This window comes from Symphalangus syndactylus, chromosome 7 (assembly GCF_028878055.3).
Source record: "Symphalangus syndactylus isolate Jambi chromosome 7, NHGRI_mSymSyn1-v2.1_pri, whole genome shotgun sequence".
NCBI lineage: Eukaryota > Metazoa > Chordata > Mammalia > Primates > Hylobatidae > Symphalangus > Symphalangus syndactylus.
Genome location: NC_072429.2, coordinates 19,730,636 through 19,754,928, shown reverse-complemented (window position 1 = coordinate 19,754,928; position 24,293 = coordinate 19,730,636). Strand labels below are relative to the sequence as shown.

The following is a 24,293-nucleotide window of genomic DNA, read 5'->3' as shown; positions in this document are numbered from 1 at the left end:
ATCCTGCATTTGAATATTGAAAATATGATTGTGTTTTGATTGGCTTGGGGCATCTTTAAGACAGAAGCCACGTATTCTGAGCAAAGCCATGCCAACATTTCACAGATTACTGTGGAAATCTCTGGATGAACGAGAGGATGAGTTAAATTAATTGAAATGCTGTCTTAAAGAGTGGAAACTCCAAGATTCCATTTAACAAGAATAAGACACTTTTTTCAATGGAAGTGGTTTTGGAGGGAATAAAACATATAAAAAAATCAAGGTGTGCTATTTTAAATTTATTCTAAGCATATCTTGTCATTACTTTTTGGTTGCCCATGATTTCTTTATGATGTTGGTCAGGATCACCAAAGACTATGCTCTGCTCATTCATCTCTAACATACACTCGACAGTTCTCTAATCTATTTGTCATGACCACAGTGGATCTTCAGATCCTGAGGGATGCTTCCGGAGCCTCTGGATGTTTTGAAATTTTTTCTCCCAGCCCAGCCCTTTCCTCCTAAGATCCAACTTGGCTAGCTTGAGGATATCAATGAATTTCAAATAGCATTTGTGATGAGGCCACTTGCTCCGCTGTGTAAATTTGCCATTACAAGCAAATAAAATGTGACATCTTCCTCCTTCCTCTGGAGCTCGAGGACCACATCCACAGCACATGGTGGGTTCTGCACTGCACATTGGTCAAACACTTTCCTCAGGATAAAGGAACTGAGGTGCGTTGAACAACCATAACTTTAGTAGAGAGACTTCTTTACATAAGGAAAAGTTGCATTTTAGGCTGCTCGAATTTAACAGCATCACCATTCTCAAGTGACATTTGATGTGTCTTTCTGAAGTTTAATAGTAGATGGCAAAATTGCAGGGGTTGGCTTGCAGCTTATATTTGAATACACCTTCCTTAGCATGTGACACAGGTCCTTAAACAGCATTAGCGCCCAGTCACAGTCATGCAGACTTCATAAATACACAGGACATCTGTGTTCTTTGTTCACCACCAGTATCGCCTGGGAAAGAGCTGTTCTGTAGAAAATAATGTGAGCCACATGTGTTATTTTAAATTTTTAATAGGCATATGATAAATAATAAGAGAGAGGAAAGCTGGCGAAATTAATTGTATTAATATATTTTGTTTAGCCTGAGATACCAAACCTTATCTTTTTAATGTATAACCAAAGTAAAAATATTATTGAGATATGTTGCATTTTTTATATTAAATCTGTCAAATCTGGTATGTAATTTACACTTGCAGTGCATGTCACTGCAGAATACTCACATTTCAAATACTCATCAGCCACATGTAGCTGGTGGCTACTATATTACACAGTGTAGACCTGGAGCTTGAAATGGTATCACATACATAATCATCACTCAATTAAACATTTCTCAAATAAATGAGTGAATCATATTAGTTGACTGGTTTTGGTATATACAGACCAAGGAATAATTTTCTGTGTTACAAAATTATTTTATTGTGAGTCCAAATGCCTCATTATAAAATTTCTGTATTAAGTAATAGAGAGATCTTTTATTTGGACTTAGAATATTTCTTTTTGGAATAAGGCTGAAGTTCTAAAACAGTTATATGAACAGTAGAATGCAAAATGGCTTGAGTATTCTGAAATTCATTCGTTTGAACTTGTCATTTCATTTTCTTCTGCTGTGTGGAATGAAACTCATATGCTCGTATTTTTATGTCTGTGAAATCTGTATTTTTATTCAATAGAAAGAAGTCAATTAATTTGCATTTACTAATCTCCCATTCCTCACATTGTAATATCATTCTCTTTATATCTAAAGGGAAAATTGTTAATATTTCTTTTAAGCCTATAAACTTAATTTCCATTAAGGGAGCTGGTAGTTTGAATGAAGATAACAACATCTTGCAAGTTTTATTCCTGTTGTCTGGATTTTTATAGGTTTTCCTATATCACTTTCATTTGTGGCATTTGTGTAAGATATGTAGTCTGGTGTTTGCTTAATTTTTCTGATTTATATGTTTAATGGTAGAAAAGTTCATCTAAATGATGCAAACTAAAGAATCTCCAAATCTTTCCCCAAATGTCAATAATGCTTAATTATTTTAAATTGCTCATCTGATATTACTTTTAAATAGGGTATTTGAATATCTCAAATTTTCTACAAATATTAAATGGAAAGTTAAAATAATTTGATTGAATCAAAAGGGGACCCAGATTAACTGGCATCAATAATCTAGAAAGTACATTTCCAACAGACAAAAAGCTTTGAAATAAAAATCAATGTATAGCATTGTCCTACTTGTGCACAATTTTGTCTATTCCAGGTGAATTTATTTATATAGAGAGATGTCTAGAAGGATGCTCGCCAAAGTGTAAGCAGTGGTTATCATTGGCTGATGTGGTTTTGAATGATGTTTACTTAATTTTCATTTACCTGAACCATTTAGATAGTTTTATAATGATGCTAAAAAATATTCAGAAATAAGCTTGAAAATATAGATCAAATCGCATTGTCATCACAGAAAATTCGGCATGTAAACTGTAACAGAAATTTCTATTTCAGAAAGACTATAAATTTTGAATTTGCCTAGTTCTGTCATTTAATTAATAAGGTATTTAATTTCAAACAACATATAAACTTTATCTGATATATCTTAACGTAGATGAAAACCTAGGAAATAACGTTTGTTGAATGTACCGTCTTAAAGCGTATGCCATTTGTTACTGAATATCTGATGAGTGAAATATACTAGTCAAAAAATCTTTCTCATTCATTCATTTGACAAATATTTTTTTTTATTTTTATATTTATTTATTTTTTGAGACAGAGTCTCACTCTGTCGCCCAGGCTGGAGTGCAGTGGCGCGATCTCGGCTCACCGCAAGCTCCGCCTCCCGGGTTCACTGCATTCTCCTGCCTCAGCCTCCCGAGTACCTGGGACTACAGGCGCCTGCCACCACGCCCGGCTAGTTTTATTTTATTTTTTTTTATTTTTAGTAAAGACGGGGTTTCATCGTGTTAGCCAGTATGGTCTCGATCTCCTGACCTCGTGATCCACCCATCTCGGCCTCCCAAAGTGCTGGGATTATAGGCATGAGCCACTGCACCCAGCCTCATTTGACAACTATTTATGATGCAAATAACAAAACATGGTGTGAGTCTGACAGTTTGGAAAGTAGTGGATTTTTATGTGACTCTATTTCACGAATCATAATAAATATTAATAATAGCTACTTTTTATTATGTGCCGTTGTGTTAAGCGAATAATCTATATAATCTTTACCACAACCCTTTGAGTTGGATATTATTATTATTGTTATTATCCCTATCTTGCCCAGGAGGAATCCAAGGAACACAGAGGATTATAACTTGTCTAGGATCATATGACTGCTAAGCATTTTTGTCAAGTGTGAAGACCAGGCACTTGAACCGTAGAGCCTGGTGATTTAATCATTACACTATACCCAGTGTACTAATGTGTACACTGATGATGCTTGGTTTGTCTTTGATATTTTAGCAGCAGGCTTTTAAATGTTTTAAATTTATAATTATGTTATATAGAAAAACTAAGCACATAACATTTTTCTACTGCCTAAAATGGACAGTTGTCTTATTATAGTTTTGTTACTATAGATACTTCTTAACTTATCTTTAGACTGAATTGATGATCTAGCTGAGACAAGTATCTGACCATGCTACAGGTTCCTCTGCACACAGGTCCCAGATGAAGTGCAGTGACTTGTCCAAGACTTCACAGTTAGTCAGCGGGAAGGCACGCAAGCCCTGTGTGCTTCTATTTGTCAGGCATAATTATTTTATAAATTTGTACTATTCCTAATTATAAAGGTAATTTTTAAAAATTCAACCCATTGGTGGAACTCCTTCAAAATATTCTTGCAATTTTATTTAGTAATAAAATTGTTAAATTGTGGCTCTTAATAGCATTACAAACTAATATTCAAGAGAGATTAAAGGATCAGAACTGCACAAGTGAGTAAACAGACTTGATTATAAGGACACCTAATTATTCCAAGGTAGGATATAATTAAGTGCTAAAGCTGTGTGATATAAAGACAATAAAGGCTGCAGTGTTTCTAAGGAGGGAATCAAAGAACCGTATTCCTTTACTGGGCTCTGCTTGCCAAGTTGAAGACTTGAAAAGTAAAACAAAAACAAAGCAAGTTTACACAAGGTCTTACAGTTTTGTCAAGTCTTGTCAATTTGTCTTTTAAAGACACATACTCTTGATTAATCAATCCTATACCTACCATTCTCATATAATCATATACCAAGGTAGCATATTAATAATAAGGAAACTAGCTTAAAAAGGAAAGCAAAAGTAGATAATAATTATCCTTTGTTGTGTGCCAGAAGCATCTTCTTTCGATATTACTCAATCTTGTATGGTAGGCATTGGCTTCCCATTTTACAGATAAGAAGATTGAGGCTCAGAGGATTTCAGGGACATTGAATGAGGTTGTGCTTATTAGTGAAGGAGATCATCCAAATCCTAGTATGCTGTGGTTTTAATTCCGTTCTCCCCACTGCATTTTGACAAATCGCCTCCCCCCACCACCAACTCCCAACCGTCTTGAAGATCAGGATGCTAGCACTCAACGCTTTTATGCCAGATTGCCAAGTGTCTTTGTGGAGAGCAGAAGGGCTTCTCAGAGTGGTTGGGAAGATGCAGCCATCAGTCTTAAATTGCTGCTTGACCTTGTAAGGAGGGTGTCTAGGAATATAGCATGCAGCTGTGGCTGGACAGGGGCACTCAAGATGGGTTCAGCCAAGCTGGTACTTCCCAGCTCATTAGAAAATCCTACACACTGCCTTGGACAGGCCAGAGAAGGCGGGGCTCGTTGTGTTGACATGTGGAGGAATACATTTAGCATCCAAGATGAGAATGACTTGAGCAAAACAGAGAAATTAGAGCTAATTGTTTTCAATTATTGTCACTCCCTCTTTATCAAGCCGTCTTTTTTCTTCCACTTTCTCACTGTCCTAGTTTTACTTGCCAGAAGAGGAGGAACTTAATGAGTCACTTAATGATGTCTTGGTGTAGCTTAGTTTGATGTGTTGCCTTTTTTGGCCTTGGTTGGTGGGGAGGGCAGGGAATTGCTTTGCCCAAAGTCATCAGTCATTAGGAGGTGAGCCCAACACGTCTGTTGATGAAGTTGAGACATGTAGCCTTGGAATGGTGGTAACAACAGTGACAAGGACAGCAGACATGTACTGGAGGAGTATTACGTGCCGGGCACTGTGCCAAGTGCTTTCATGGAATTCTATATTTTATCTTTGCAACATTTCTATGAAATAGGAGCTATTATATTCCAGTTTTTAGATGATTAAACTTATTTGCTCAGAGCAAGTTCTGTTGGGATCACTGGGACCTTCCTGTTATATGATATACCCCACATGCTATTGACAATGGTATTAGCCGGTAAATATTTAAATTTAAAAGTCAGCAAAATCATGCTTAAGTTGTATGGATGAGCAAACTGTACATTTTAAGATGAAATAAATTATTTGTAAATCTGAAGGGCAAACATAAGGTCTGTATGTTGCTAGAAAAATGCATTTGAACTATTCTCTCACTCTAATACTGTGTATTTCTGCATTTGTAGTATAAACTGCATCATCTTTGAAGGATAACAAATAGATATTCTATAATTGTGGTAATGTATATTAATAGGAATAGTGTGCCATAGTCAAAGTGATTTAACTAATCAGTATGTTTTATACCATATTTTACATTCCTCTATTGAAAGATACTTTTTAAGAGATAAGGTGTGCAATTTAGTTCATTTAGCTCCTAATTCCAACTTTCCTACATTTTGAAGATGTATGGTATTCATTTGCATTTTTTTGGGTTTGCTTTATATGCTCATTTGGGTCTTACCTATTTTCTTTTTCATTTTAACAGTTACATCCAGCTTTTTAATTGCCTAAGTGGTCTCGGGCTTGCTTCGTCATTTGGCTTTGCTGTGGAGCACTCCTGTAAAGCCAGCTGAATTGTACATCGAAGATCCACCCTTTTGGTGAGTGGAATCATAGCTACAATTTTGTGTTTTGCTCTGTCTCAAGTTGTGTTTGCATTGTCGATCGAAGTGCTTTCATACAGGGCACAAAATAGGGCTTTTCCAGCTCTGTGCAGAAAAGGATTTTCTTTTTCTTATGGACAGAAGTAATTTGTACGGCCATTTTCTGTCTTTGAAATTTGCTATTGTCTCTCCCCCTCCCAACCCAATTGAATGACTTTACACTTCTTCAGTTGCACATCTGCCTCTTTTCTACCTGGATAGATCCCCCTGTGACTCCCCGCACCTCACCCCACCAAATAATTAGGTCACCACACTTTTCTTATTTGCTATCTTCACATAGAAATAAACTGTGCTGGTTGTGATTAGCTAGGCTACATAGCATCACATCCTAGAGTGCAAAGGCCTTTTGGATGGAAAAACTTGGCCCTCTTGATCTGTTAAATGTTGTTAATCTATACAGGCCATAAGACAGAAAGCAAAGAGAAAATCATTAAGCTTTTCTCATGTTCCCAGTTAAATCGTTTCTGCTTTTATGGTCCCTGAACTGGTGTTCTCCATATATTTTGACATCATCTGGCCCCCTATATCAAATGTTTCCCTCAGGTTCTTTCTTAAGACACCTACAACCATTTTCCTCTTGTCCTTTGCTGTTTAGATCTTACTTTTATCTTTTTACAGTTCAAATTCTGCCAAGATGGCTCATTTTGGGGTGGAACAACTAAAGGGTTCTATAAGGACCATTAATGCACTATGCAATGTTAATTTGAAGTCGGGACATCTGACTTAGCTAGAACATCAGCTACAGCATATTTTTAGTAAATCGAGTATGTATAGAGACTTTATGGTTAAGGACAAGGTGTAAGAGAAGATATTAAAAACTCATAAGTAGTTAGACAAACCAGTGGAAAATAGATCTGGATTAAATCCTTTTTCTTCTTTTTTTTTTTTAATTCTTCATTTCTAGCAGAAGTTTTTCTGCAAAAGTGAGAAATTAGTGAAGACTATGTCTTAGGTGGCCGAGGAAGTAGAAACGGTGTTAAGGACAGAGTGAAGACATGAACGCTGTCATGACAGAGGTGTTCATAATACAATAATCCACCTGGTTGAAACAGTCACTTTAGACAGTACAGAAGGAGCAGATTATATAATTCCTGAATGGGAATCTCATGAGGCTGTGGTGACAATTAAATGAGATGATGCAATAAAGTACCTAGCCCAGTATTTAGACAAATAGTTAGGGATAAAGGAACGTTGACAGCAGTTCTAGCTCCATTTTGCTGGCAAAGAAATTGACCTCCAAGCAGTGTGTTTTAAATCTACCTGTCTACCATGGCTAGTTTTCCACATTCTTCTTGCTGGCTTCATACGTTTTCATGGGTGTGCGACCTGAACAGGGAGAATCTTCCATTAGAGTGATAGCGGCTGTGTTAGGATTGTATTGTGCTTTCCTTCTGATATAGGCATTCAATTTAATAAGCAGTGCTCAGCACACCTTAGCTTTCTCTGAAGAATATTTGTTCCCAGTGTCTTGGAGGCCAGCTTCAAATTGGCTGTGCAACCCTGCCTTGGTTAGAAGGAAAGGTGGATAGTTCACAGACCAGGTGCCATTCTTTCCTGGAAATATCCCCTGGTGCCACTTGCTGTCGTAGAAGCTTGGGTCTGTTTTTGCTGTTGTTCTTAAGGAACTCTAACCAAGTGGTTAGGGAGTCCATTATAAATGCAGAGTTGCCAATTTTGGAAGAAATAGGAAGGCATATGGTGAAACAGACCCAAGACTCTGGCATATCCTATGCTAACCCATCTGTCCTCTCCCAGCAAGTAACAGACCAGAAAACTGCAGAGTTAGAGAGAGAGAGAGAGAGTTTCATGGGGGAGAACTGGGTAGAATGGAGCCTGCCATGGAGAATGAAGCCTTGGTTGAGGCTTCCTGGAGGGTTTCCCCGTTATACCCAACAACCATCCCCTATTTTTCTCTTTGTTGTTCATCATCCTAACCTCATCATCTAATTTAATCTTCTAACTCAGTTTTCTGATAAAATGTGACAAGATGGTTTTTTGGTGCATGGTGAATGGGAAAGTAGGTAGAGGATGGTAAGGAATGGCATGGGGATGTGGGAAGAAAAAGGAAAGGCTGCATGGTGCTGGGAACTTCCTTGAGAATAAAAGCAAATCTTAGAATCTCAAGTTTAGAGGATGAAAGCTTGAACAACTTGCTGAAGTTCTCAGGTGTTTTACAGTGACCTGGCTGACAAGCTGGCCTGCACATTCATTCAATTCTTTCATAACGTGTTGCCGTCATGTGATAGGGCAGTATTTTCATGATTCACTATTGCAACCAAAAATGTTCCGAATTATGGCTAAATAACAAGCCAGTCATTGATGCAGGGCCTGGCTTGCAGAAAACTACTACGAACTTTTAGAAGAACTTCCTTGTGCTAACTGCCTGGCATTACATTTCATTGAACCTGTTTTCAAGAAATAACCACCTACTTACAAAAGGGCCCTGTAAGGCTTCTGCCCTCTGCTGCTCATTTAGAGTGTCATTCGGAGCCCTAGTAGAATAAGTGAGAATAGCTTTGCCAGGCAATAAGGGGCTTTATAAACAGAAGCCAGTCTTTTCCCAGGTTTTCAGTTCCCAGACCAGCCCTAGCTCTTTCCTTTTCATGTAAGCTTATGCCCGAAGTTTTAAATGCCATTCTCTTTGCTCTTTAAGAGGCAGTATCCTAAGGTATGCAGCTTTTCTGGCCAGGGATCTACCTTAAACATAACACACAAAAAATCAACCTTTTGCTTAATGAAGTTGTGTATAGAGTGGTTTTTATTCCATGTTGGATTCAGAGAAAACACTAGGTATAAATGTAGATCCTTATAGTTCTAGGGCAGCCATACCTACTTTCAACCAGACTAGGATGAAATGCAAGAAGCGCTTCTTTCATCATCACTAAAAATATGATTTTTATCTGTTTTTCACTGTTTAAAATATGAAAATAAAAGAGAAAGACAGTAAAAAATCATAGGAAAAAATCCTAATATTTTTAAAGTTTGCCTTTGATAAGAGCTAAACAAAGCACATATTTTTCAATATTATTAAAATGAAACCGTACTTTAGGGAGAAGTTTGAAGAAAATCAAGAGACCTAAATAGGGAATATGTTTTAGGCAGTGCATCCTGCTGTGGCGTGATGTGTGGATTTAACTCCCTATCAGTAGAATACAAGCTGACATTTTCACTTTTCTTCCCGTTTAAATGGTTCATAATAGTCACTATATACTAAATATATAAGTGACCAAGTCTCTCTTAAGAAATAAGATTAATGCATTTTTCTCTAATATAAAATCCATTTCCATATAAATACTTAAATTATTAGCACTCTCCTGTTGAAAGTATTACACTGAGCTCTTTTTTCCTTTTCATTTTCTGTCAGCACAGAAACACCCTTTGATACTCAACAGCTAACCTTCAAGATGAGTGCATTTTGAGCTGTTTGTTCTTCTTTTTTTTTTTTTTTTTTTTTTTGACAGAGTCTCGCTCTCTGTTGCCCAGGCTGGAGGGCAGTGGTGTGATCTTGGCTCACTGCAACCCTTATTTCCCAGGTTCAAGTGATTCTCCTGCCTCAGCCTCCCAAGGCACACATCACCACACCCAGCCAATTTTTGTATTTTTAGTAAAGACAGAGTTTCACTATGTTGGTCAGGCTGGTCTCAAACTCCTGACCTCAAGTGATCCACTCTCCTCGGCCTCCCAAAATGCTGGGATTACAACCATGAACCACTGTGCCTGGCCTGAACTTTTTTTTTTTTTTTTTTTTGAGACGGAGTCTCGCTCTGTCCCCCAGGCTGGAGTGCAGTGGCGCCATCTCGGCTCACTGCAAGCTCCGCCTCCCAGGTTCACACCATTCTCCTGCCTCAGCCTCCCGAGTAGCTGGGATTACAGGTGCGTGCCACCACGCCTGGCTAATTTTTTGTATTTTTTAGTAGAGACGGGGTTTCACCATGTTAGCCAGGGTGGCCTCGATCTCCTGACCTCGTGATCCGCCCGCCTCGGCCTCCCAAAGTGCTGGGATTACAAGCGTAAGCCACCGTGCCCGGCCAACTGTTTTTTAAACTACACTATATGCAAGTCATACAATACTACATATTTCACAAAATATTTTGTTGGAAATGTAAAGAATAAAATAGAACTTAGTGTAACTAGAACTAATATAGGATGCCTGTGGTGTTTAAACGTAACAATTATCATGGGAAAATGGAGAAAGGAACAGCTATTAAATATATGTCATATACCATTTTTAAACTTTTTTTTCTTTTTAGCATAAATTATGTTATTTAACCATCAAAAGTAAAGTCTTCTTTAATCCTGAAAACTGAGGTCCCAATAGGTTACATATCTTGCTCAAGTTTATACAACTAGGAGGGAGGAAAAACATATTTTGTCAGTCTGTTACTCCAGATCCTAATCCACTGTTTGCACTTTTTGGACAAGAAAATAATGAGATTATTCTAGAAAAAGACATACATTATCATAAAGAATATGATCGGATAAGCCATGATTTATTAAATTAATTATGTATTTTTAAATCATGCCTTGTTTGTTTAAATTCCCATTGTCACTTATGCTGAAGTGAGAATAGTGTGCTCATTTATGTTTGTCAACCACCATTGGGTTGTAGATTTAGGTTTACAAACCTTTTAGTGTATGAATCAATAAGGTATTTGTAACATGAACTAAGAAAAGTAATTATAAAACATTACTGAAAATTTTAGGTAGCTCATTTGGAAAACTGAGAGGGAATGTCTTTGAATGGCTCACTTTACTAGTATAAAACAGTTATAAAAAAGGCAAAGTAGTCCAGAGGTGCTTGTTGTATCACCGGAACTATGCAAACCAGGAGGAGCAAATAGAACAGAGTTTCGTCAAAATCAATCATTTTAACTAGGTGTTGAGAAAATAAAAGAAAAATAAATTATAAATCTGTTTTGACTAGAACACTAAAAGATAAATATTTATTATTAGATGTTAATTTAATATAAATTAAATATAATTATATATAATATAAACTATAAGTAAGTCAAAGGATTATAGTTAAGGTCTTTGAGTGGGTATGTTTGTGTGTGTACATGCATACCATACTCAGGTCAATAGAACATGGGTTACAAAAGTGGGAATGTTGGGCCGGGTGCAGGGCTCATGCCTGTAATCCCAGCGCTTTGGGAGGCTAAGACGGGTGGATCACCTGAGGTTGGGAGTTCAAGACCACCCTGACCAACATGGAGAAACCCTGTCTGTACTAAAAATACAAAATTAGCCAGGTGTGGTGGCACATGCCTGTAATCCCAGATACTTGGGAGGCTGAAGGAGGAGAATCTCTTGAACCCGGGAAGTGGAGGTTGCGGTGAGCAGAGATCTCGCCATTGCACTCTAGCCTGGGCAACAAGAGCAAAACTCCGTCTCAGAAAAAACAACAACAACAACAACAAAAGGCATGTTAATAAGGAGTATGGGTATAATATTACAATCATATAGAGAAAGTAAATAAATACCGTTAATTCTTGTTTTTCACAACAGTAATGTTCCTTATAAAGACACATGCACACGTATGTTTATTGCAGCACTATTCACAGTAGTAAAGATTTGGAACCAACCCAAATGGTCCAACAATGATAGACTGGATTAAGAAAATGTGTCACATATACACCATGGAATTCTATGCAGCCATAAAAAATGATGAGTTCATGTCCTTTGTAGGGACATGGATGAAGCTGGAAACCATCATTCTCAGCAAACTGTCGCAAGGACAAAAAACCAAACACCGCGTGTTCTCACTCATAGGTGGGAATTGAACAAAGAGAACACGTGGACACAGGAAGGGGAACATCACACACCGGGGACTGTTGTGGGGTGCAGGGATGGGGGAGGGACAGCATTAGGAGATATACCTAATGCTAAATGACGTGTTAATGGGTGCAGCACATCAACATGGCACATGGATACATATGTAACAAACCTGCACGTTGTGCACATGTACCCTAAAACCTAAAGTATAATAATAATAATAATGATAATAATAATAAAATAAAGTCTCTATGAACACAGAACTAGCGAATACAGAACTATTGCCCCTCTGGGAAATAGAGTTAGGAAATGGCAAGCCTCTGGTCACAACATTTTCATCAACAAACCAACAGATCAATACATAACCTTGCTTTCTGTGTGCTTCTGTTTAAAGACATCTTATTGAATATAAACTATTGATTTGTTAACATTGCAGTCATGGTCAATCCGCTACAACTCTTGCCTGAGAAAAGTTTCTCCAACACAGCCTTTTTGTGCTTAGGACCTCTGGATAGCACTGCAGCACCATGCTTGGGGGCCATGTTAGACAGTGCTATCACAAACAGCACAAAATATGGAAAACGTGGGACTACCTAGAGAGGGAAAAAGACACTTGTTTGCAGTGTGAGAGCTGAAACAACAAGGCAGAGGGTCACCTTGTTACACCTCAGCTGGAGCAGGCATGCTCGATTATTCAAATATTTTGGCCCTCTGCACATGTCCATGAATGACCAAGAAAGTGCTATTAGTGTTCATCTTGGGGTTTCAAATAAATTTTAGTCCATTGGCAAATTCACAAATATGGAATCCACAAATAGAATGCCTGTCTTTGTCTCTCTGTCTCTCTCTCTCTCTCTCTACGTATATACATACATATATATACACACACACACACACATTTTATATATATATTATATATAATATTGTACATATATATTATATATAATATATATATATATATATATATATATATATATATATATATATATATATTTGAGATAGAGTTTTGCTCTTGTTGCCCAGGCTGGAGTGCAATGGCGTGATCTCGGCTCACTGCAACCTCCGCCTCCCAGGTTCAAGCGATTCTCCTGTCTCAGCCTCCTAAGTAGCTGGGATTGTGGGCATGTGCCACCATGCCTGGCTGATTTTGTATTTTTAGTAGAGACAGGGTTTCTCCATATTGGTCAGGCTGGTCTTGAACTCCCGACCTCAGGTGGTCCACCTGCCTCGGCTTCCCGGCTTCCCAAAGTGTTGGGATTACAGGCTCGAGCCACCACACACGGACTAATATATATTATATTACTATATTTTATATATATACATAATAATATTAAGACAATTTACATCGGTATATAAAATGCCTTAACATAATTTTTGAAGTGGGTTTGTAAAGTTTATCTTCGAACTTCTTGCTAAACAAAGCCCAAACTGATATGTGTTCCTTTGATATATCTATGTTGCCTAAATTGAAAAGAAAGTGCCATAGCTACTTCGAGGAAACAAAGATTTCTCTAATGCTTAGGTCTGATAGAAATTTCTCACGTGAGTCTTCACATGAAAAGGTATTGTAATACAACCAGTATCGTCTGTAAACTAAATCCAGCAGTGGGCCTTCTAAAACTATGTCTTAAAGTATGTTCCTGATGACAGTATAATGAACATAGTTATATGTGGATTAAACTGAAATTCAGACAGACAGCTTTTCATTTGTCCTGCATGATCTAAGGTTAAAACTTGAAATAAGTAAATGTTGTGTATCTTCCTGGTTACCTTCCACAAATGCAGCATCTTTCATTTGTAAATAATTTTTAGAAGTTGAGTAGAAGATAATGGGGATGGGTGCCTAAAATATTGGTTTTCTCCTTAGATGATTAAGTAACATGTTTTTAATAATTCATAAATGATAAGATATAGGTATTGGTCTTCTAGGCAAATTATCAGAGATGTTTTTTCTATTATCCTTGGTGTTGGTGACAGTGTGGTGTGGAGAATTACTAATCACTCTCTATGGGAACAAGAAGTGCTGAGGACCTAAAAAGGCTTACAACTTTTGAACCTGCTATTATAGATTTAACATTTTTTGCTAAGAGAAGAATCAACACGGATAGAAAGATATATTTAAAAGATGTTGCTGAATGAATGATTTGAAATAGGAACAATTTCTTCCACTCCTTCACCTTGGCACTGTGTGGTTGCCATTTGTGCACACTTACCCCACCTCTGTGTGGTCTTGCTTCTCACAGCTGCTCCTGTGATTCTCGTGGGAAGCCTTTGCTCAGGATGCTAAAATAAATAAACAAATGAATGCATAAATAAGTAAATAAATATATAAAATAAAATAGAAGCAATTTGAAAACAACCTAGAATTCTACAAATAAGGGCTTGATTAAATAATGACATCCAAATGTCAAAGTGCTATATATTCCTGAAAAATGTATCTTCTCAAAGAATATATAAGAATATAAAAATACCTTTCTATATTGTTTTTAAAAGGATGTGTAGCCCGATGCCAGCATAGTTATATTAAAAATGTACCAAAAGAACACTTTTTATAAAAGGGCAAAAAGTACATACCAGAAAATGTTAACAGTGGTTATTTCTGGGAAGAGAGGTAATGGAGCATTTGTATTTTCCTGTGCTACTTTTTTAGTTTATTTTTCTGACTTTCTACCATAATTTTATGTTACTGATCACATATTAGCATATGACACATTCTAATCAAATTGAGAAGTTTATCATTGATGTTAAGCCATTCTACTCCTACCAACAATGTAGATATATTATTGTTATGAGAAAGAATTAATATCTTCAAGCAGAAGATGGTGCTATTTATATCAAGTATTATGGACAGCCAACATAAAGGGGAAAACATATCTTTAGAAAACAAAGACATGATATTTTTTCACTTTCACTTGGTATTTATGATCACAAATACCAATTTTATGATCATAAATCAAGGTATTTATGATCCAAGGTATTGCTTCCTGGGTATTGCTGACATAACCTTTCTCATTTCATACCATTATTAACTTAAAAATTAATCTACTAAGTGTTCTTTGTGTGCCTTTTAGGAGAATATAGTGAGTTAAATAATATAAATGGTTTTTAAAAGTTTCTAAGCCTTTTTTTGCTTTTTAAAAAAGTTTCAATTACATTGGAAGAACTAGTTGGTTCTTTAAAAATAAATAATATGAAATTCAGAGGAAAGAATTATTGTAGTTATTATTACAGGCAGAAAGCAAAGGAGAAAGCATCTGAAAGAAAGAATGAATGGTGCAGAACGAGCTGTAAATAGGGGTTTGCTAAGCACACTGAAGAATAATAAGGCCTGCTTATTGAGGGCTATTACATGCCAGCTACTGAGTTAGACATTCACTGCAGCCACTTCAAAACATTGACCAGGACGTTATACAGGAATTGATATGATCTCACTTCAGAGATGATATTAGACAGCCGCCCAACCTTACACGGCTAGTGAATGGCAGCAGAAAGATTCAAAGACCACTCTTCTGTTCTTTTTCCTACTTACTGAGTCCTCATCCCAGGCATAGAATGTTTATTTCTTGCCTCTTGTCGTTTCAGTTTCTTCTGCAAAATTGCGTTAAAGTGACCTGCCCAGGGTTGCAAAATAAACGGTCAAGCTGGGAACAAGGTCTCTTTGACTCAGAGCCTGGGTTTAATCTGTGACTGCTCTTAAACTCGACAGCTCTATGAGTGTAAAAGTGCTTTCCTCATAGCGTGTTAGGAGAATCGATTAGTATTATGTGTGAAAGTGCTTATAACAAGGCTGGGCATAAAGTGAGCATTCTATCATCATGTTTTGTTCTTCTTCTTATTACTACTATTATTACTACAGCATTATTACCAGAAGAGCAAAATGCATATCAGTGGTGGTATGGGAGGACATTTAAATGGTTAATAGAATAGTAAGATATTTTTTATTTTGTATTTCATTTTATTTATTTATTTATTTATTTATTTATTTATTTATTTATTTTGAGATGGAGTCTCACTCTGTTGCCCAGGTTGGAGTGCAGTGGTGTGATCCCGATTATTGCAGCCTCTGCCTCCCAGATTCAAGCAATTCTCCTGCCTCGGCCTCCCAAGTAGCTGGGCATACAGGCACCTGCCACCACACCCAGCTAATTTTTTTTTGCATTTTTAGTAGAGATGGGGTTTCACCATGTTAGCCAGGCTGGTCTCAAACTCCTGACCTCAGGTGATCTGCCCGCCTTGGCCTCCCAAATTGCTGGGATCTGGCATGAGCCACCGCATGCAGCCGAAGTGAGATATTCTGTTTTCAAATTTCTTTTGACACAGTCATTACTTCAAGAAGAGTATCTTAGTTTACAACTACTACGACTCTAATAACTCTGTTAAACTTGCTAATACCTCTATTTTAGGAAAAAAGTAGTAGGTTCACATACAGAACTTTTATTAGCCAATAGTTTCTAGTTTGAAATTAGGAGCTTTTTAAAAATTAATTTATTTTTACAATTACTTTCTATTTACAGTAAAAATACTGTTTTTAAAATGTTTAAGTCTTTTATAATTGACTTCTAAAATAACGTTTTAAAAAATGATTTAAAAAAATGTATCAAGATCAATACAAATAATAAGGAATAATGCCAGTAGTAATTGTTGGTGGCCATTGGGAAGGCAATGCTGGAAATACGGTTGGGAAATATTGCAGTATATGAAAATGGCAAAAAAAAAAAAAAAAAAGCAAACTCTAGGGAGCAACCGCTGTGACCCAAAAGAAAGATTTACATAAATAATTAGTGGGAGATAAGGTTGGTAAAACTCTCTTTTTTTCTCCTTTCACCAGAAAGCGATGCAAATGTGTGAGATTCAAGCAGCACTGGTCCGTTGATGCTTCTTGGGGAAAACTCTCCCCTAAACCACAGCACTCAGACGAGGGTTATGTGTGGCCACTTCTTCTGTGATTTAAATTCAAGGAGGAAATCTTTTTGGACTAGCCAATTTTATTCAGGTTTCTCAGCTTATGAATCTGTGCTCTGGGAAGACAACCACCATATCTGGCTTCCTTATTATTAAATCTCCACTGCTATACCAACTGCTTGGGAAATAACAGGCGGTCAATAAATAGTTTTTCTGGATGAATGAGTAAATTCTGTCCACAAAGGGTCCTTCACTGAGCTCGTTTTAGATTTGTGTGATTACATCTAAGAACTTGGATGGGGCTGACATAGGAAAAGGGAATTAATTCCAAATTTAATAGATGTATGACCTTAAACGAGGCCAGCAGTGTCATTGTAAAAGTGCTTGGGAGACCTGCCACTGTCAAGTGAAATGCTGGTAGCACAAATTGAGATATTAAATTGATTCAAGAGGCCCAATGCGCACATGGATATCACTCCTGGGAAGACCATGAGGGGCTTCAGGAGGGGAAGTGTTACTGCCCACCAAGTTTCCTTAAGGAACAAATCAGTTTGACTCATCAGCAGTCTTTATGGATTGCCAGCTGTGGGGCATTCCAGAGCAAAAAGATTATGCGTCTGCATAGTGACACTGCTATTTTAACAGGACACGGAGCAGGATGATTCATGAGACAAATAATGCTGTTCTAGACTGTGTGCGTGTATGCATGTGTGTTCAAAGTTAAGGATGTCAAGGTAAATATTTCAGAAAAGTTACCTGAGGGTGCTACTCTAGCCCCCTAGAGCCTCCTTATTATATAAATCGCATACTGAAGGTCATCAATTTAGATTTGAATGTCCGAAATTAGCCATTTATAAGATAGTTCTGCTGTTGGTGTGTTTCCTAATTCAGGTATAAGAAATGGTAGTGACATTTATTTTTTGTTATAGGTAGTTTGTAACCAGAGATGCCACATCACACTTTCTCGAGTTCCTTGCACAGTGATAAGACGAATTTATCAAACAAAACCTCTCTGCCTTTGCTCAAAAATATCTTGAATGTGTATTTGTGTATCCCAAGATTTTGGCTCTGAAGACCTATAAGCTCAGTGTTTTGGGATTGCTTTGAAAAGCCATTTTAGTTTTATATATATATGTACAAATCAGATTGAGAATTTTCCCAAAATGTAGATATATTTTAGACTAAATGTTGAAATTCAGTAACAGCAACAACAGCAGCAACCATAACAACAATAATAATACATTCTGGAGCTTAATAATAGCAAGCACATGGAGACCACGTGATATCGTGGGCCAACTCCGTTAAGGATTAAACATACATTATCTCATTTAATTCCCACAACACTCCATGGTACACTATGTCATCACTTTGGCACTCCCTTAAACTTCTGTTACTCAGCCAGCCTCACCTGACTTTTTTCTCAGCTTCTATCTCCTGCCTAAGCAGAATGCAACAGTGAACTAGCAATATTTTCCAGCACAACTCAAGGTAGCATGATGTTTATTATAAAGCAGGAAGATCTAAATTTGTTTAGTCCATTGGCATTATGTCAGTATCAAAGCCGTAACTGATATAATGCATGACAACTTTCTGAATAAGTGACACCCACTCAATGAATGTCTTGACCAGATACTCCAGGGAAAAAAAATACTACGATACATACATTTTTGTTAAATAAGGCTGTTATTCATGTTACCTATGATGCCTTTAACATTAGGGCCCTAGTACATAATTTGCCCAATTCAAATATGATAGAATTATTTATTATCAAATTTGCAATTCCAGATCTCCAAATTACTCTTTTGCATCCTTGAAGGCTACCTGAAGTAATAAAGAAATTCCTCTGCCTTTGAGTGACTCCAGGAGACAATGTAAAGGCAAGACACAGCAGCTTCATGAAAGCTCAACATAAATTTGAATATGCTCTAAAGAGGGGGCAGTTGTCACCATGGTGATTTTATTCTTTCCTAGATGGAGCTCAAAATGAAAGGGGAGGAGTTTTTAAAGCAAAGATGCTGAAATAGGTGAATCAAAAATCTGGATAAAATTTCCAGTTGTTATTCAAAATACAGTCCTTCGTTTGATGTTTGGAGCCTATATTTGGGATCAGATACTCAAGATAATGATTGTTAGGTAGTCTGAGAGAGTGTACTTCTATTGTTAGAATATTTATAGGTAATTGGAAAGCTATCTAATTATTATTAATATTCTGCTAAAAAATGATTACACTGGCCTTTCCTCTACTATCATTATTGAGTGTTTACTATTCACTAGGCAATATGTAATGTTCTTTGCATGCATTATTTTATTTAATACTCACAAAAATCTATGAGATAGATGTTACGGCTATTCCCATTTTAAAGATGAAGAAACTAAGGTTTATGCATTCATAGCAAGCATTTTTATAAGGATACATCACTGCAAAAGAAGTCTGATTCAAAAGCTCCTGTCTTTATGAAGTTGTGTTTTACTGGTTTGTCTAGATCACACAGCTCCTAAGTGGCAGATATAGGATGCAAACCCAGGCTGAAATTATTAAACTCTATAATAAATAATGTTCAATGCCTATGTCAATGATGTATGATTTTAGAAGCCTTATTTAAGGTTGGACATACCTACAGGTCAAAGTTTTAAGCAGTACAGGTAGGAAGGCTGCTGATGTGAGCCTGGAGTGCTCACGGCGATCACTACTCTTGTATTGATCACTATGAGAATTTCAGGAATATGCTACCAAGGATATAACTTCTTTCCAATCACATGTTACCTAGGAGAAGTCTCACTAGACCTCTGACAATTCCTATCAACCACAACTGAAGGATGATTCTATTCTAGTTGGGAAGGGACTTCTCATAAACTGAGAATATGAAGCAGAAATTTATCAAAACCAACCCTGGCTGCCGTTACAGTGACAGATGTCACAGCTAGACCGCCCTCAAACAATCCTGGAATGACTCTTCGGAATTTTGCACATGCCAACAGCCATTTTCAAACAGCACAATTTTTTGCTTATGTTCTCCCTCGTTTTCTATGTGACCTTCATCAGCAAGTCCTTTCCACGGCACCTCTGGTTTCTGACTTTCAAAATTGGAAAGAACAATTTTTGCCTCTTAGAGAAGTCACTGGGATTCTGGGACATGCGTATCTTGGTGAAAGTTAAGCAGCATTTGAGAGTCTTGACCCTCTTCCTCATGGCCCAGAGGTCTTAGTGTTTTTCAATTCTGAAACAGAGGTCAAAACCACCTTTCTTTGTATCTTCGCAAATAGGAGAATGCCTAGCCAACAGCTCCATTTCCCCTGAGGAAATGCATAGGAGCCAGCTGCTAAGTGCTGGAGTTTTCATGCACCTGTCTGTTTATTTTTTTAAATGTAATTGGGAATATGCCTGGAAGCATGTGTCTATTTCTCCAGTGCACTCTAAGCAGATTTAGGCATACAGAAGACAGTCACAGCCTTGTATTGTGCATCTATTGCATCTGTAGTTCTCCAGTTGGTGTTTCGCAAAGATATAACGATCAGAAAGTGCCCGGAATGCAAATTTTAAATGGGGAGATGAGACACTAAAAAATAACCAGAAACATTAATTAAAAAACCAACATAGTGATCATAATCCCTTATCAGGGTCTATAAAGCTTTTTATCAGTGTTTTTCAATATTGGCTGTGTTTTAATATCATCTAGGAAACTCTAACACACACACACACACACACACACACACACACACACACACACACACAGAGTGCCTGGGCTCTACCTTCAATGATTGTGATTTAATTCATCTGGGGTGGGGTCCATATATCCATATTTTACAAAAGCTATTCAAGATGACATGGTGCAACCAGACCTAGGAGCCACCTCAATGCCTACATTTTGCCCTCTTTTCTGTGCACCTGCCCCCATGCCCAGATGCTGTGGTCAACTGCCTTGCCTTCTGTTCGAGAATACAAAGCTCATGCCTCCTTTAGAGTCTTTGTTCTGTTTTCTCCCTCCTATAAAAATGTCCTTTACATAGATCTTTGCATGACCTTTCCTTCTGTGCCATTTAGTGCTCAACACACATCACCTGTTTGCAATCTACATGAGCAGAACTTTCTAGAGTTGTGCAGTGCACAAGACCAAGACGGGTGGCCATAAACTGTAGCTCTGCCTTCCCTGACACTTGGCAGGCAGTCTTTCTGGTTACTCTTAAATCAACTTGTTCTATTATTTCCTCTCCAAGTTTTGAACTGAAACCAATTTATTTATCAGATTTTTTTTAACCTCCTACAATTAAAATTCAGGGGCCAAGAGAGCAGGAACTTCCTCTGACTTGTTCAGTGCTATATTTCTAATACATAGAATAGTACCTTGCATACAATAGGTGCTCAGTTAATATTTGTTAAATGAACGTTCTGTGCGTGATTCACGAAGCTTAGAATCTCTGACCTAATGCAGTAATATAAAGTAGTGGGAATTCATGAGGATATCTTAATAGCAGAGACACGATTCTGAGTGGATTTCAAATAAAGAGAGCATATTGGGAGAGTGTTCTTTGTATGTGGAGCAATATCTCTCTCTTTTTTTTTTTTTTTGAGACAGAGTCTTGCTCTGTTGCCCAGGCTGGAGTGCAGTGGCACAATTTTGGCTCACTGCAACCTCTGCCTCCTGGGTTCCAGCAATTCTCCTGCCTCAGCCTTCCAAGCAGCTGGGACTACAGGCACGCGCTACCACGCCTGGCTAATTTTTGTAATTTTAGTAGAGACAAGGTTTCACCATATTGGCCAAGCTGGTCTCAAACTCTTGACTTCGTGATCCATCTGCCTCGGCTTCCCGAAGTGCTGGGATTACAGGCATGAACCACTGCACCCAGCCATGGAGCAATATCTCTTAAGAGCTGGAGCAAGTCATGCTCAGAGTGGAACAGCTAGTTAGCTTGGCTGGGATGACCAAGCTGTAATTATTAAAATTAATTCAATCTCATTAGATATTAAAGTCATCCAAAGTGAAAATAGTCCTGTATTTGGAAATAAATCACAATTGGGTCTAAAGCAAATGTCCCTAAGTAATATGATGATACCTGACATGGAGAACATACAATGTCTCCAATTCTCACTAAAAGAAAGTGTTCGGGCGCAGTGATTCATGCCTGTAATCCCAGCACTGTGGGAGGCTGAGGCTGGTGGATCACCTGAGGTCAGAAGTTCGAGACTAGTCTGGCCAACATGGCAAAACCTGGTCTCTACTAAAAGTACAAAAATTAGAGGGGCGTGGTTGTGGGCACTTCTAATCCCAGCTACTCAAGAGGCTGAGGCAGGAGAAACCCGGGAGGCGGAGGTTGCAGTGAGCAGAGATCAGACCACTGCACTCCAGCCTGGGTGATAAGAGCGAGACTCCATCTTTAAAAAAAAAAAAAAGAAAAGGAAGAAAACAGTTAGAAAGCTATTTATTTCTTAATTAATACAGAAAACTGAAAAGTAGCTAATACCAGTAATGATACTAACTATTGCCGTTTATTTAGTGTTTCCTTCTTTGATGGCATTGCATAATGATATTCAGTACATCATTTTAACCCTCACAGAAAACTTAAGAGGTGATTAATATTCACAGTTTACCATCAATAAAAGTGAGACTTGGAAAAATCAAGCAGTTGACTGAAGTCCCACCTCAAGTAAGTGGCTGAAATGAGATGTGAGCCCAGAATGAGGAACTCCGAAGTTTCTGCATTCATCCAAAATACTGTACCACTTTATTTAGACCCAGTTTCGTTTAGTGAGACCTGATGATCACATCTTCCATAATAATTGCATCTCATGAAATTAAGATTTTAATAAAACAAATGGAAAGTCTTCAAATAAAAATTTCTTGTAAACTTTTTCAGTCCAGCATTTGGAGCTAAGAACATGCTTTTGCAAAGAAGAATGTTATAAATAGTGCTCAGGTTCTCAGGCCAGAGAAGCCAAAAATTGTAATTATATTTCTGAACACTTTCTTAAATAAGAAGAAGTAACTTTTATTTTGCATGTTTTTTTGCATGATATGGGTTATTTTTAATTATTGTGATAGCATATAACACTTAAAAATAGAGAGACAAAATAGTTTGCTACATTTTAACATGCTGTACTAATATTTAAGCAAAATAGGCAAAACAAATGCCTATTCAATTTTTGGTTTATACTTAAATTGAATGCTGATGCTTGGTAATGGTTTAATTAAAACAGGGTGAGAAAGACATTTGGGAGATTTTGTATAGAATCCAAAAGAGATTAGGGGCTCTTTCAAAGACTTTACATGGATTGTAATTGTTTTTTATTTTATGTGATTTCATTTAAAACTGGATTTTTTTTCTTTTTGTGCAACAGTATCATTTCTCTTAAAACATACCAAATTTAGGAGTAGGATTGTGGCAGATATTGAACAGGATGTGTATGCCGAAGATATACCAAAACACAAGTGCATTACATATATTATCAAGCATCAGGAATTAAAGACAGAGGAGAACGGATGAGCAGGAGAGATTTTAAGGAAGAAATATTACTTAGCTCTGGCCCAGTTGACAAGCAGTTCTTGGCCTGGACCACTTTACTTGTTTTTCAGAGTCTAGAGATCTGGACAAAGGGGCTGTAGGTTAGATATGAGCTCAGCAAGGAGAGGGTGTCAGTTCTAAGGACTCACCAGGCAAGGCTGATCTGCAAGGCCTGGGTGCTCCTAGCTCAGGGGAGGAGCTACTTTCCCTTCACTTATAGAGGATTGACAGAAGACAGAAAAAGCTAATTCCTGTTGAATTCAGGTACCAGTACAAAGAAGGTACCAGTTTCAGATAAACAGCCTCAATTGATATTGAGTGCACAGGTGGGCCTATTTTTCTTTTCTTTTTTTTAAAGTAATTTATTACTGTAAGAGTAGAATGGTAATAAACCATTCTAGTGTATTTTCTTTAAAAATTGGAGCTACTGCTGGTTTGTTTTTAAAACAAATAGTTAATTCAAAACCAACAGAATTCTTTAAAAAAAAAAAAAAAAAAGATGGTGGTTGCTTATTTACTTCATTTCAAAGGTTTTTTTTTTTTAAATTCAGTCTCCCTAGCAACAGAGACATCTGTCTCTATTCTCTTAGTCATTAAAGCCAAAGAAAGTAGCTGCTTCAAAAATAATAAAGGCAATTTCTATGAATTGGGTAACTGTTAATTGTTGCCAAGAAATCTTAGTGAGATAATGAGGCATACAGCAATTGACAAAGATCTTTTCATTGATGTATGAGCTTCCAGCTAGCCCATGGTGGTTAACTAATATATACAGTACCATCGATGAGGTATTGTGTGATTCGCTGTGTAACACAAATAGAGAAGTGATCTTTACTCCTTCTAATTTCTTTCAGAAGTATGCCTTGCTGTGATTTTTTCTGATTGCTTAGTAACTAATCATACCTCGGGATTCCAGGGAATATATTTGCCCATTACATTTCGTGAAAGGAGAAAGGTTTGAAGCATTCACAAGGGAGATCAATGCAACAAATAGTAGAGTAGTTGGTGGTGGTGTTAAAACACAATATACTTCTTATTTGTATT

General features: G+C 37.3%; 1 protein-coding gene across 11 annotated transcripts in view; it reads left to right on the top strand.

Annotated features, from left to right (window-relative positions):
- Window positions 1-24,293, top strand: part of TENM2 (teneurin transmembrane protein 2) — a 1,678,453-nt gene that overhangs the window by 469,070 nt on the left and 1,185,090 nt on the right. For all 11 annotated transcript variants that reach the window (XM_055285322.2, XM_055285321.2, XM_055285327.2 and 8 more), the window contains one exon: window positions 5,903-6,017. The gene's annotated coding sequence lies outside the window, so the exon portion shown is untranslated. The remainder of the gene's footprint in view (window positions 1-5,902; window positions 6,018-24,293) is intronic.